This window comes from Papaver somniferum, chromosome 8, assembly GCF_003573695.1.
Source record: "Papaver somniferum cultivar HN1 chromosome 8, ASM357369v1, whole genome shotgun sequence".
NCBI classification, from domain to species: Eukaryota; Viridiplantae; Streptophyta; class Magnoliopsida; order Ranunculales; family Papaveraceae; genus Papaver; species Papaver somniferum.
In genome coordinates, this window is record NC_039365.1 from 93,613,541 (window position 1) to 93,625,914 (window position 12,374).

General features: G+C 36.8%; 1 pseudogene; it reads right to left on the reverse strand.

The window, feature by feature from the left end:
- Positions 1-11,641: 11,641 nt before the first annotated feature.
- LOC113307253 lies at positions 11,642-11,741 on the reverse strand (annotated as a pseudogene).
- Positions 11,742-12,374: the final 633 nt, after the last annotated feature.

Consider the following 12,374-nt stretch of genomic DNA (forward strand, 5'->3'; position numbering starts at 1 on the left):
AAAGTCCAAAGTCCAAAAATATAAAGTGCAAAAGAAAAAGAAAGTCTAAAAAGAATAAAAATCTACAAAAATAAAAATGTCTCTCTTTTTTTTTCTCTTTTTTTTATAAAATAAAAAAAATCTTCTTATTTCGCTCCTTTCGCTTTGCCTTTCACTCGAAGTCTTTAAGTATTCACCAAAAGCTTTGGCAAAATTTTCTTCGCTCCAAATTCCGAATTCTGTAAGAAAAAGACAAAACCCCAAAAACGTAAAGAATAACATATAAAATAAAAACCTAAAAAAAAAAAAAATCTAAAAACTCTAGCCTAAAGACAAGTCCGCGTCGGCGGCGCCAAAAATTTAATGTATTTTCAAAGTTGTTGTAGTAGTATGATTCGTTCAAGACTTGTGAAAGCGTATTTTTAGATTTTTTTTAATAAATAAAAATAGCGAATTAAATTAAAAAGATGTTGTGAAAATTATGGAGAGAATAGGACTAGGATTCCACCATTGGTTGATATTAGTGATTTAATAAAACAATAATTATGCAACTCAACATTCAGATTGATTCTAATAGTATTGCCTAGACATGTAGATTTCCAAAAGAATAGATGTTAATCCAAGCATAGAATATCAAAACCCTAAAGCAAGCATATTCTATCAAGAGAAAATACACCTAACTAATCAAAATCCTATAAACAATTTTTAGTTCAATGCAAAAATCATAATAGAGTTGTTGTAATTAATTAATAAAAATATATCACTTTTACCGAAACAACGGCTTCCTCCATAACCCCAAGGATTGGGTTTAGCTCCGCATATTGGAAACACACTCAGAATAATTTTTCATTGCTCAAAAGTGTTTACAAGTGATGAAATGGGAGAAAATAATGATTAAACCTGGTTTGCTCTAAACGATCCCCAAACTCTCCATCTCCTCACTGATACCCAAGACACTCTTATTTATACTGTGAAGCCAATCTTAGATCGACAATCATCTCAATTACTCCAAAATATTTTTGCAGTTAATGAAAGTATTTCACGGGAATATTTCCTCTCCATTTTCACACGTCTTCTGAGTTGTATAGTATATCCAAATCTTCTCATTTAATTGAGCCAAATAATGAAGAGAATATCTTCAATTAATTCCGTGAATAATTCCTTCCCTGTTTTCGAAAATATTCAAAAGTATACGATTTCCTTCCATTCAAGACACGTACAAAATCTTACTATCATGGTAAGAAGATAATCATGTCTTAAAGACACACATATCCGCATAATATCATGACCAGAATCTCACACAGTTGAGATTTCTTTTCCCGCCAAATATCTTTCCCGTGAAGAAGAAGATGGGTGCCCCTTATACGGTCCTGGGGTGCGAATAGCAGATGCCATGAGGGGTGTCTCTGATCAGCTGCTTGGGTGCAAATATCCTTTGGGTACCCCTTATCATTTGGGCGCCCCTTATCCACAAGTGAGAGTCTGAATAACACGTTCCTTCCGGTGCTTTAGACGACTTTTCGAGCCGATTTTTCCAATAATGTTTATTTCCCAAAAATGCCTACAAACACATAAAATACCATATTAAATACAAAAATCGAGTACCAACAATACATGAAATTAAGGACAACGTAGACACAAAAATGTGTCTATAAGTTACTTTTCTAAAATCGGTTGTACATGAACTTAAACATTTATAAAATAAGGAATGCAATCTTTGCAAACCGTGGCTATAATGTTCATGAACTGATTCGAGTGAATCAAACCGATTTTGCTTCAATTATGTTCTTGTATACTTCTGTGAGAATATAGCAATTGAACGACTCTTTAACTAGTTTCATTTGAGTCATTTGAACTAGTTATGGTTAAGATGAATAAGGTTGATATGAGAGTAATCATATGGCTAACTTCGATTAACTATTGTTGAGCCAACATGGTGTACACGTTTGGGTACGGTTATATAAACCTAAAAGAGGGTACATTTCATTTGTGTGTAACAAGCTAAGTTCGCTCTAACGGTTGAAAGATATTAGCTTGGTTGAATCAGGTTTTTCATCTAATGGTGAATATTTAATGCTTTGTTACCAAGGTAACTTGGATTGCAAACCCTGATTTGAAAACTATATAAAGGAGAACTCTAGTAACTGGGAAACCTAATCCTCACACCTCCGGTGTGTTACTAGTTGCATCAACTAGAGTCGATTCTCCTTTAACCTTAGGTTTCTATCGAGACCCTGTAGGTTAACGACTTCAAAGACTTCATTGGGATTGTGAAGCCAGACGCAACTATTTTCTTTGTAGTTGCGTATTATGATCTTGCCTGATTCTATCGTTTGAGTACTATCTTCTCTAATATTTGCTCGAGATTTAATCTCCGATAGGCAAGATAAAAATTAATCACAAACACCTTCGTCTCATCGTTTGTAATTCCACAATATCTAGTTTTGCCATCATACGATTTAGATTATTGTGAGGTGAATGATAATACTAGGTTGTTCTTCGGGAATATAAGTTCGGGCTATCAATTGGTTCTTGTTCACCTTGATTTATCAAAAGACGGAACAAAAACTCTTGAGTATTTCTGTGGGAGACAGATTTATTCATTCTATAGACTTTTCTGTGTGAGACAGATTTGTTTATCAAGTCTTCGACTTTGGGTCGTAGAAACTCTTGGTTGTTGGTGAGATCAACTTAGGGAATCAAGTGCGTAGTATCCTGCTGGGATCAGAGACGTAAGGAACGCAACTGTACTTTGAATAAGTGTGAGATTGATTAGGGTTCAACTATTGTCCAGTCCGAAGTTCATTGGTAGTAGGCTAGTGTCTATAGCGGCATAATACAGTGTGGTGTACAAACTGGACTAGGTCCCGGGGTTTTTATGCATTTGCGGTTTTCCTCGTTAACAAAATTCTGGTATATGTGTTATTTTTTTTCCGCATTATATTTTGTTATATAATTGAAATATCACAGGTTGTACGTTAAGATCAATCAATTAGATAATACAACATTTGGTTGTTGATTTAAATTGATTGAAACTTGAACATTGGTCTTTGGTACCGTTCAAGTTACTCCTCTTATATTCAATCGGGCTCGCAGATTTCTATTTGCTGATTGCAGATTGAATTAAGAGTTAGAGATATAAACTCTTTGAAATACTTTTTTCTAGATTGAGTTTGATGTCTAATTGATTCTCTAGAAAGTATATTGGAGTAAGTCCTCTCAGATTGCCAAACGAATTGTTGGGTGTGGTTGTTAGACCCCCGCATTTTCAGTCATAGCGAACTTTCATTTCGTCTTTCAACGCTTCGCATTATTCTCTGAATAAGTAATCGTATCTTTCCTTAATGTCTCGTAGCCTCCTTCTACAACCATTTCCGTTTAGTGCTTTAAAAATCTGAAATATACGTTTCCACCAAGCATCGGATGTTTGATCCATGTTAAGGTACGGATCTCTAGTTTCGTCGTGGTTACTATGCACCACGTACTCTCTTTCATAGTCGTACTTGGTCATCAGATGTTTGATCCATGTTAAGGTACGTATCTCCAGTTTCCTCGTGGTTATTATGGACCACGTGCTCTCTTTCATAGTCGTACTTGGTGACAGTAATCCACGCTCTAAAAATGACTACATCTTCCTGGTTATTGAATTCAGTTGTCATTTTTGGTATTTCTAAAGGGATGGGTGGATGAGTTTGAAAGGGATGGGTAGATAAGCTCATAAGTTTGAAAGTGATTGGTGAACGAGTTTGGAAGTTTGCAAGTGATTGGATAATGGTATTTGAAAGTGACGGTTGAGAATGAGAATGAAATTGAAAGGGACGGGTGTCCTTTTATAGCCTTAAATGCACAACGACTAGTTTTTCGAAGAAAAAAATCGTTTTCTGGGTGTGCCAGCATTGAAATTGAGTAAGTATTTATGCCGGTACCTGTGCCGGTGTTTTGATTTAATTTATTAACACCTCCGGCAGTACTTAAATGACATCTAACTGTCATTTGGAATTCGTCGCCGGCAGTGTGACATCCATGTTGGCTTACTAAAGTGTATAAAGAGCCGTTGGGTCCTCATTTACTTATATTAATACAAATTCTCATTCTGCTAGTTATCTCCAAAAAAAAATTAGTTACCATCCACCCTCTATTCTCCAAAGGCGAATCCATCACCAACTAACAAGCTCATTGTTTCCATGGGAAAAGAAAAACTTAAGATGAACAAACTATCCACACCAATAGGAAATCCGTTATCATCCACCACCAACTCAATTGCTCTTATACAAGAAAAACTTAGAAGGAAGGAAGAAACCACCAAGTCAATTGCCGCAATAGAAGAAGATATACTTAAAAGGAAAAGAGAAGAAGAAGATGAAGCAAAATATCGCAAAGAAACTAAAGAAACGTGTAAGACAAATGAAGATAAAAGCGGATGTTGAAAAATAAACCGAAGGGATTAAAAATTTCTACATAGTGTCGGATGTCCCTAAAGAACACCGCATTTAAGACTTTTTTGGAATCTTATTACTACTAGTCCTTATATGCCAAAATTTGTGGACGGTAAATGCAAGAAATGCAAAATGGATTACGGTTATGAGCATGTAGCGAATCGAACAACTTCCCTCGTAAAATTATGTCACAAATTAATATAACGAGTATGTCGCAAAACACAGAGGGAATAGGTTTCAAGCTCAGGCAGCATATATCAAGAGGAGAGGATAGGTTTTTAGGCATTTCGAAGCTGCTTTGTTTATTGAATCTCGTTCCAAGAAATGATGTTAGTTGCAATTAGCTTAAGAGCTTTCATTTTATGTGTTTAATATTTTAAAGTTTCTTTCCATTTGCAATTAATATGAAAGTTAAAAATATGATTATCGATATTGTTTGAAATTATAGTTTGGGTCAGTTTACGTTAACCTTTCCGGATAGTTTTTTGGGGAAAAACATTGTTTGGTGCCTACGCCGATTGTTAACCCAAGACAATGTTGGTACCACTGTCGGCATTGTACTGTGATCAAAATCCAATGTCAGAATTCTGGACTCAAACTGAACTGAATCGTCAGTTTGCTACCAATGAATTTGACTATCTATCAGTGCCGGCATTATGATGGTTTGTTTATTTAAAACTGATAAAACTATTAAAGTGATGGTTACACCCCTTGAAACCGAATAAAAACTGGTCCATATTTCCATCTCCCTTATTCTCTTTATCATCTATTTGATTTTGCTTCTCTTCTCTTCCAAAACCAGTCAACTCCTCTTTTTTTTTCATCTTCAATACCAATTCCAGTCAATTCTTCAAACCCAAATAAGAATGGGGCATCGAAAACCTCCTGAAAAACCTATACCTAATCCTGAAGGGGTTGTTGATGATCGTGTAAAATCGAAAGAAAAAGTAAAACAAGTGCACGCCGATAGGATAAATCAAGCCGCTCTTGAACAAGATGAAGAATAAATAATAAATTTGATGTGGTGGCAATGGAAAATTTTCCTTGAGTTTCAGAATAATGAAATTATTCCCCTTCATGAACACCAAAACAATTCTTCTCTTCATAAGAGATCCTTTGCACTTTTTCCACTTTGGTGTGTATGTTGCTTGTACGGCGGGGGCAAAATAATGAACAACACAATTAAATGTATCCGCCACTATATGCCCATAAACCGGCATTCTCATCCAATATTGAGTAGGAAGGAACTTCATCTCGTTTTCGGGCCTAACACCCAAGCATACAAACTATCAAACCCTTCTTCATCATCAACTAATTGTTCATAAAATCTCTTCTTATTGAGAAGTTGAGCGGCCATCCTCATTCTAGCATATCGGCATGGTGTCATCCATTTATTAACGGCCAAATCAAAGATTCATAATTGTTAGGTCACGGCATGATAACCACAATTTGCATCTTCATCGACATCGTCCGTATATACAATATACTCACGAATAATCTCCGGTAGTTGCCTTATATAAGACTCTATTTTTTTATGGTAATGTCTATAAGGCTTACCTATTTTTGGATCCTTATACATCTTCATGTTACCAATTTGTAGCTTTATTATCTCAAATCCATCCTCTGCAAACTCTAAAATTTCAATTGGTTGAATATGTGATGGGAGTCCGTATTTTATTGGCCTACCTCTTCGCTTTGGAACCGGAACTACATCAACTGTGGTCGTGCCTACAGAGTTTTCACCATATTGTTGTTGACTATATATGGGTTGCTTCCCTTTTCTATCACTTATCTTTGGTATGGCTTCAGAATTTTCACCTTGTTGTGCTTGACTTGGTGTAGGTTCCTTATTCGGCCTTCCCTTTTTGTTTGCAACCGCCGCTCCATCAACTATGGGTGTGGCTTTGGAATGTTCTCCTTGTTGTTATTTATCACTTTATGTTGGTACCTTCATAGGCCTACCCCTTTTCTTTGGAATCTCCGCTCCAACATCTCTAGGTGTGGCATCCGTATCGTCGTCTTGTTGTTCTTGTTCACTCGATGTGGTTACCTTCTCCGGCCTACTCATTTTATTTGGAACCTCCGCTTCATCAACTATAGGTATGGCATCTGCATCGTAGGCTTTTTGTTCTTGTTCACTCGATGTGGGTACCTTCTTCGGCCTACCCCTTTTCTTTGTAACCGACACTCCATCGACTTTTGGTGTGGATACGAAATAAGACGTTTGTTGTTGGCTTGATAGTGGTTCTTTCATCGGCCTACCCCTTTTGTTTTGACTTGGTGCTTCTGTGAACCTTGCTTCCAAAAGCTCACATACGGTTGGATCTCGTTTCTTACTTGCTTCAAGTTCACATTCACGTTGGCTCATTTGTTTCAATTCTTTTCTTTGTTTTTTCCTTGCCGTTTTGGTTTGTGTTCTATTTCGGGAGCATTTCCCTTTATTGGTTCATCCATTTGTGTTGTCCATGGGCGAGTAATTATCCTTAGTTGGCTCAACAAGACTTTCCGTCTAGCCCAGTTTCCACGTGAGTAACCGTTGAAGAATTCCTTTGCTTCATTCGTATCCCATGGTGATTGTACGGGAGCTTCCGTAGGAAGGGGGCGAGATATAGTTGCTGTTAGAGCATTGCTCGGTCGAACTCGCATGCATTGCTATCTCAAGCATGTTTGTCAATGTTAGTGATCAAAACTATAAGTCTTGATTTCTAGTCTATTATAGCTAAGTCTCGGACTAGGATAAAAAGTGTAGTTGAGCTCAAGGACTTCATGGCGATTCATCTTACAAGTAGAAGAACTACTCAAGGAACCGGTGGAACTTCTCGACAAAAAGGTATGTGAAGACTTGAACTTATCTATCACTTAAAAGTCTATCTAATCTATCTCCTACTCTTTGAGACAAGAAGTCATATGCTATATATATATATATAGACTTTGATTATACACATTTGGTATTTCGAGTCGAGTATACCTCGCCTATCTATATCTCGAAATATGAGTTGGTAAGCTTTTCGCTTTAACCAAGTTTATCTTTACCATGTGACGAAAGTCATGATATGTTTCAATCATCTTGAAAATTGCTTTGACGAGAAATGGTGTAACAACTGTATAACGTCCGCTAAGAATGTTTCAATGATTGAAATGAGAGTTTAGATTACATAACCAATGGTGGACATAAGCGTTGTTGTGGAAACACATTTATGTATAAGTCCTATTCCTTGAACCAAAGTTTACGAACTTTGTTGATCAAGAGAACCGGAAGAATGGCGTGAGCCAAGTCCGCGAACTCAGTCCGCGAACTGCCGAAGTTCTCAAACCCGAGAATTTCTGCTAGAGTTGACAAACTACTTGCGTGAAACTAAGTCCGCGAACCGGCGAAGTTCTCATACCTGAGAATTTCTGCTGGAGTTTGTAAACTCTGCCCGGTAACTTAAGTCCGCGAACCTAGTCTGCGAAATTGAGAAGGTTATATATCTGAAGATGATTTCTGAACTTAAACTTTAAAAATACTAAGGAATGCAGTTTGCAAACCGTGGCTATAAAATTTCATGAACCGATTCAAGTGAAGCAAATCATCTTTGCTTCAATTGTGTCTTGTGTAGTACATGAGATTTCCTTGCAATTAAACAACTCTCTAACTAGTTCATTTGAAATCATTTGAACTAGTTATGGTGAAGAAGAACGTGGTTGATAAGGAATGCTCATATGGCTAACCTTTTTGGTTAACTATTTTTGAACCAACAAGTGCATACGTTTGGGTACGGTTAAAAGACCTAGAAGCGTGCATTGTCAAGTGTGTGTAACAAGCTAAGTTTTCGATCTAACGGTTGAGAAATATTGGCTTGAATCTAAATCGGGTTTTCATCTAACGGTGGGTATTGATTGCTTTGTTACTAAGGTAACTTGATAGACGCATTTATGTGTCTATTTTGATCTCGATTTTCTATTTTGTTAGTACCCATTTTTGTACTTATTTTGGTATTTTATGTCTTTGTAGGTGTTTTTGGAGAAATAAGTTTTTGCGGGAAAATTGGCTCGAATAGTGGTATTTGAGCTCGTGGGAGAAAATTACTATTCGGACTCTCAGTTTGGATAAGGGGCATCCTAATTACTAAGGGACACCCACTTGATGTTTGCACCCAGGGCACCCAGCTGATAAAGACACCCCATCAGAGGTTAGGGGACATCTCTTCTTCACAGTTCAAAGTTGGCAAATTGGCGGGAAAAATTACATCCACCGCGTGAAATTCTGGGAAAGATTCAAGCGAGCTATTATTGGACTTTCTCGCTGGATTGGGTCCGAATTAGTCTGTTAGGACATCACAGGATTGGTAATGACTTTCGTTACGTGAAAAAAAAGAAATCTACATGGGTTTTGGATAAAACAGAGGAGGTGGAAACTTTGTCGGGTCTGTTGATGATTTGGGAAGATACGTGGTATATGAAGAGAGTATATGTACGTCTAGGATCGCATCCTATATTTACTAAAGAGGGTTTTAATCAAAACAGGGAAGATACTGTTTTAGAATCGTAAGGAAAGGGAAGTCTAATATTTTCTCGGTTAAACAGGGAAAGAGAATTGGTTGGAGTATGGAAGTTACATGGAGGAAATCAGGGATAATATCTTATCTTCTTACTTGAGCTTACCTTTGAAATAACTCCACTCTTATTGAAAACGCGTAAGTAGAGAAAAAAGGAAAAATCCCGAGTTTTTTTGGGTGAAAGAAAAAAAGATTTGGAAGCAATATTCTTGGACTGTGGTGTATGCATAGTCTCAGAGGAGTATTAAGAGGAAAAAAGAGAGTAGTTTGGGGCCTTTACGTAGTTTAGGGGAAGCTCTGGTACGAAGAAATCATACTGCAGAGAAAGTTGCAGCAGCAGGAAGAAGAAGACGAAACTGAAGAACATTGGACAGACGAAGACAGTCGCAGAATCCGTGGCCTTTTCTTTCAAAATTCAGTCACTTTTACAATTTCTGTAACAACTATTCAGAGTTCGCAACAGTTCTGTGTTAGGGTGATCTGTAACAGTGGTTCGTAACAATTATATCCGTTACAAACACGCTGTTTTATACCTTCTCTTCTTTTTAATCAACTTTTGAGCAACAAGCATGTATTTTGAGCAACTGGTTAATATGAGGAGCTAAACCCCAATGTTGAGGCGATAAAGGAAGCTATTTTTCCAACAAAAAATGGTATATTCTTATTTATTTATTTATTTATCGCAATTATTTTTATGATTGTTTTGCCTTGATTGAAAATTGTTTGAATGATTCTTGTTAAGCAATTGTTATTTATTTTGATAGAGCATGCTTGGACCTAAGTTTTTGATGTTCTATGCTTCGGATTTACACCTGTTATTTTGAGAATCTACTTGTTGCAATAGTTTAGAATCAAATTGAACGAAAAAAGCATGAATATAAATATTGGATTAAATCATTTTGAATTTGGAAAATAGTGGAATCTTAGCCTCGGTGTTTCTTTTAGTATTGATATCATCTTTGATTGAGTTTGTTATAATTTTTATTGAGTTTTCTATTTTAATATTAGGATTTAAGTCTAATTAATATCCTTCATAAATCTGAGAATCGAATCACTTTTACCACTATCTACAAATTACATCAATTTCCGGCGCCGCCGACGCGGACTTGTTTTAGGGTTTTAGATTTATTTATTTTATTTATTTTTTGTTTTTTTTATTTTTGTCTTTTTTTATGTTTTTGCGTATTTATCTTGTGTCTACAGGTTCTGGATCATAAAGAAAATTGAGCCAAGGAGTTTGGTGATTTCATAAAGACTTGGAGCTAAAGATTAAAGCAAAAAGAACAGAAATGAAGACAATTTTATTTTAGGGTTTGTTTATTTTTATTTAAAAAAAAAAACTGTATTAGGGTTTATTATTTTTGTAATTTTTCTTTATTTTTTTGGACTTTTGGACTTTGGGACATTTTTTTATTACCCTACGGAAGGGTACTTTAAATATAAACTGTTTGCAAAGAAGGAGGACAATTACGATATTTTATCTGCACCTTGGGTTCGTACACTAGACATCGGAGTTAGTGGCCCGAGTCGACTACAACCGATTCATCCCCCTTCCGGAACGGGAGGTAAGATTCTAAACACTCGCGAATACCTTGTCAGCGAGTTACTGAACTCCTTCGTATGCATATATGTTGAGGACTGAATACAGACATTTATTTTTCTAGTAAAGGGCAAGGCCAGGCCATACAAGATAAAGGTTCGGATTTCATCACTGTTCTCTTCTTGCACGCTTTAGGAACACGTAACCTACGCGAACCTAAGCCTAAAATTTTGACTAGAACGAGACCGATAGGGTAACGAGCTTAACAGGAAAGTCATTCGAAAAATATTGGTTACTCTTTTAAGCATCTTCGAAGTTCTTGACGGTTTCTGTAAGTTGAATGCGTGACTGCGCCGCCTTGTAATACCGGTGAGGCTTTGGGTATCAAAGCTCCACCGAGCTTCTCTCGCCTCTATTCAACTTACGTTAACTCGGATTGATTCCATAGGGGTTTGCTTAAATTGTAACGAATTCCCGTTCGAAGGATTAGAAGCTGGTCTAGAAACAATCTAAGTGGAGCCATCATGCTTTTTGTTTACTAGAAATCAATAGGTTTGATTTGGTTGAGTCGGCCTTGATCTGTGTTTGCTTACCCTTCCAATTTAGAAAATTCTATTGTATGATTGAACGTAAAAGAGACGCACTAGGTAGATTTTCTAAAGAGAAACCTAGTAGTTTGAAGCGTCTTGATTACCTTAATCTAGAAAGTCCGGCTTTTAAAGATTCTGTTTTTGAACTTTCTTTGACTGAGGAGAGAATCCATGTTGCTCCGATAGCGCCAGAAATGGCAACTTTGAAAGCTTTGTTGAATCCAACTAGGACTACTCGTCCTTCGTGTATTAAGTTAGCTGAAACGGAGGCACCCTATGAGCTGAAACCTGGGACCTTACAGATGCTCCCAATCTTTTTAGGGAAAGAAAATGAAAACCCTTATTACCATGTTAGGGATTTTGAGGAAATTTTTAGTACTCTAAGAATTAGAGGCTTAGATGATGATACTTTGAAACTTAGGTTATTTCCATTTTCCCTGAAAGATAAGGCCAAGTCGTGGCTGTATAGTTTGGACTCCGAGTCAATTGAGACATATGAACAACTTGCATCTGCCTTTTTCAATAAGTTTTTCCCTAGGCACAAAACATCGTCTATTAGGACGCAAATATGCACATTTTCACAACAAGAGGGAGAATCTTTATATAGGTATTTGGAAAGGTTCAATGATTTATTAGCCCAGTGTCCTCATCATGGTTTAGAAAAGGTTAGGCTAGTTCATATCCTTTATGAGGGTTTAGATTATTCCACAACGACCATGGTTGAGTCTCTATGCACTGGTGGATTTGAAAACCAAACTGTTGACGCGGAGATGGAATTTTTTAATGAAATCGCCGAAAAAACCCAGCAATGGGAAAATAGTAGGGCACCCCAGAAAATAATTCTTTTAAGTAAAGGAAACGTTAATAGGGTAGAAGGAGGCTATGAATCAGATGCCAAAATTGCTGCTATAGCAAAAAGGTTAGAAGCTTTAGAAGTGGGCCAGACTAGTGGTAGAGTGGAGCCTTTTTGGGAAGGCCAAAATATTGAAGAGCAGACCAATGCTCTTTATAACAACACTAGATTTGATAACCGTCAAAAGATTGACCCATATTCAGAAACCTATAATCCTGGTTGGAGAAACCATCCGAAATTTTCGTGGTCTAAAGGCCAAAGTCAAGGTCAGTTTAGTAATTTTAATGCTCCCCCAGGTTTTGGCTATACTAAGAATCCTTCAGGACTAGCTCAGTTTCAGAATCAGTCAGATAATAAAATCCTAAGTTTAGAGGAATCTCTCGCCTTGTTAACTCAGCAAACTGCAAAATTCCAGTTATCCGTAGAACAGAGTCTACA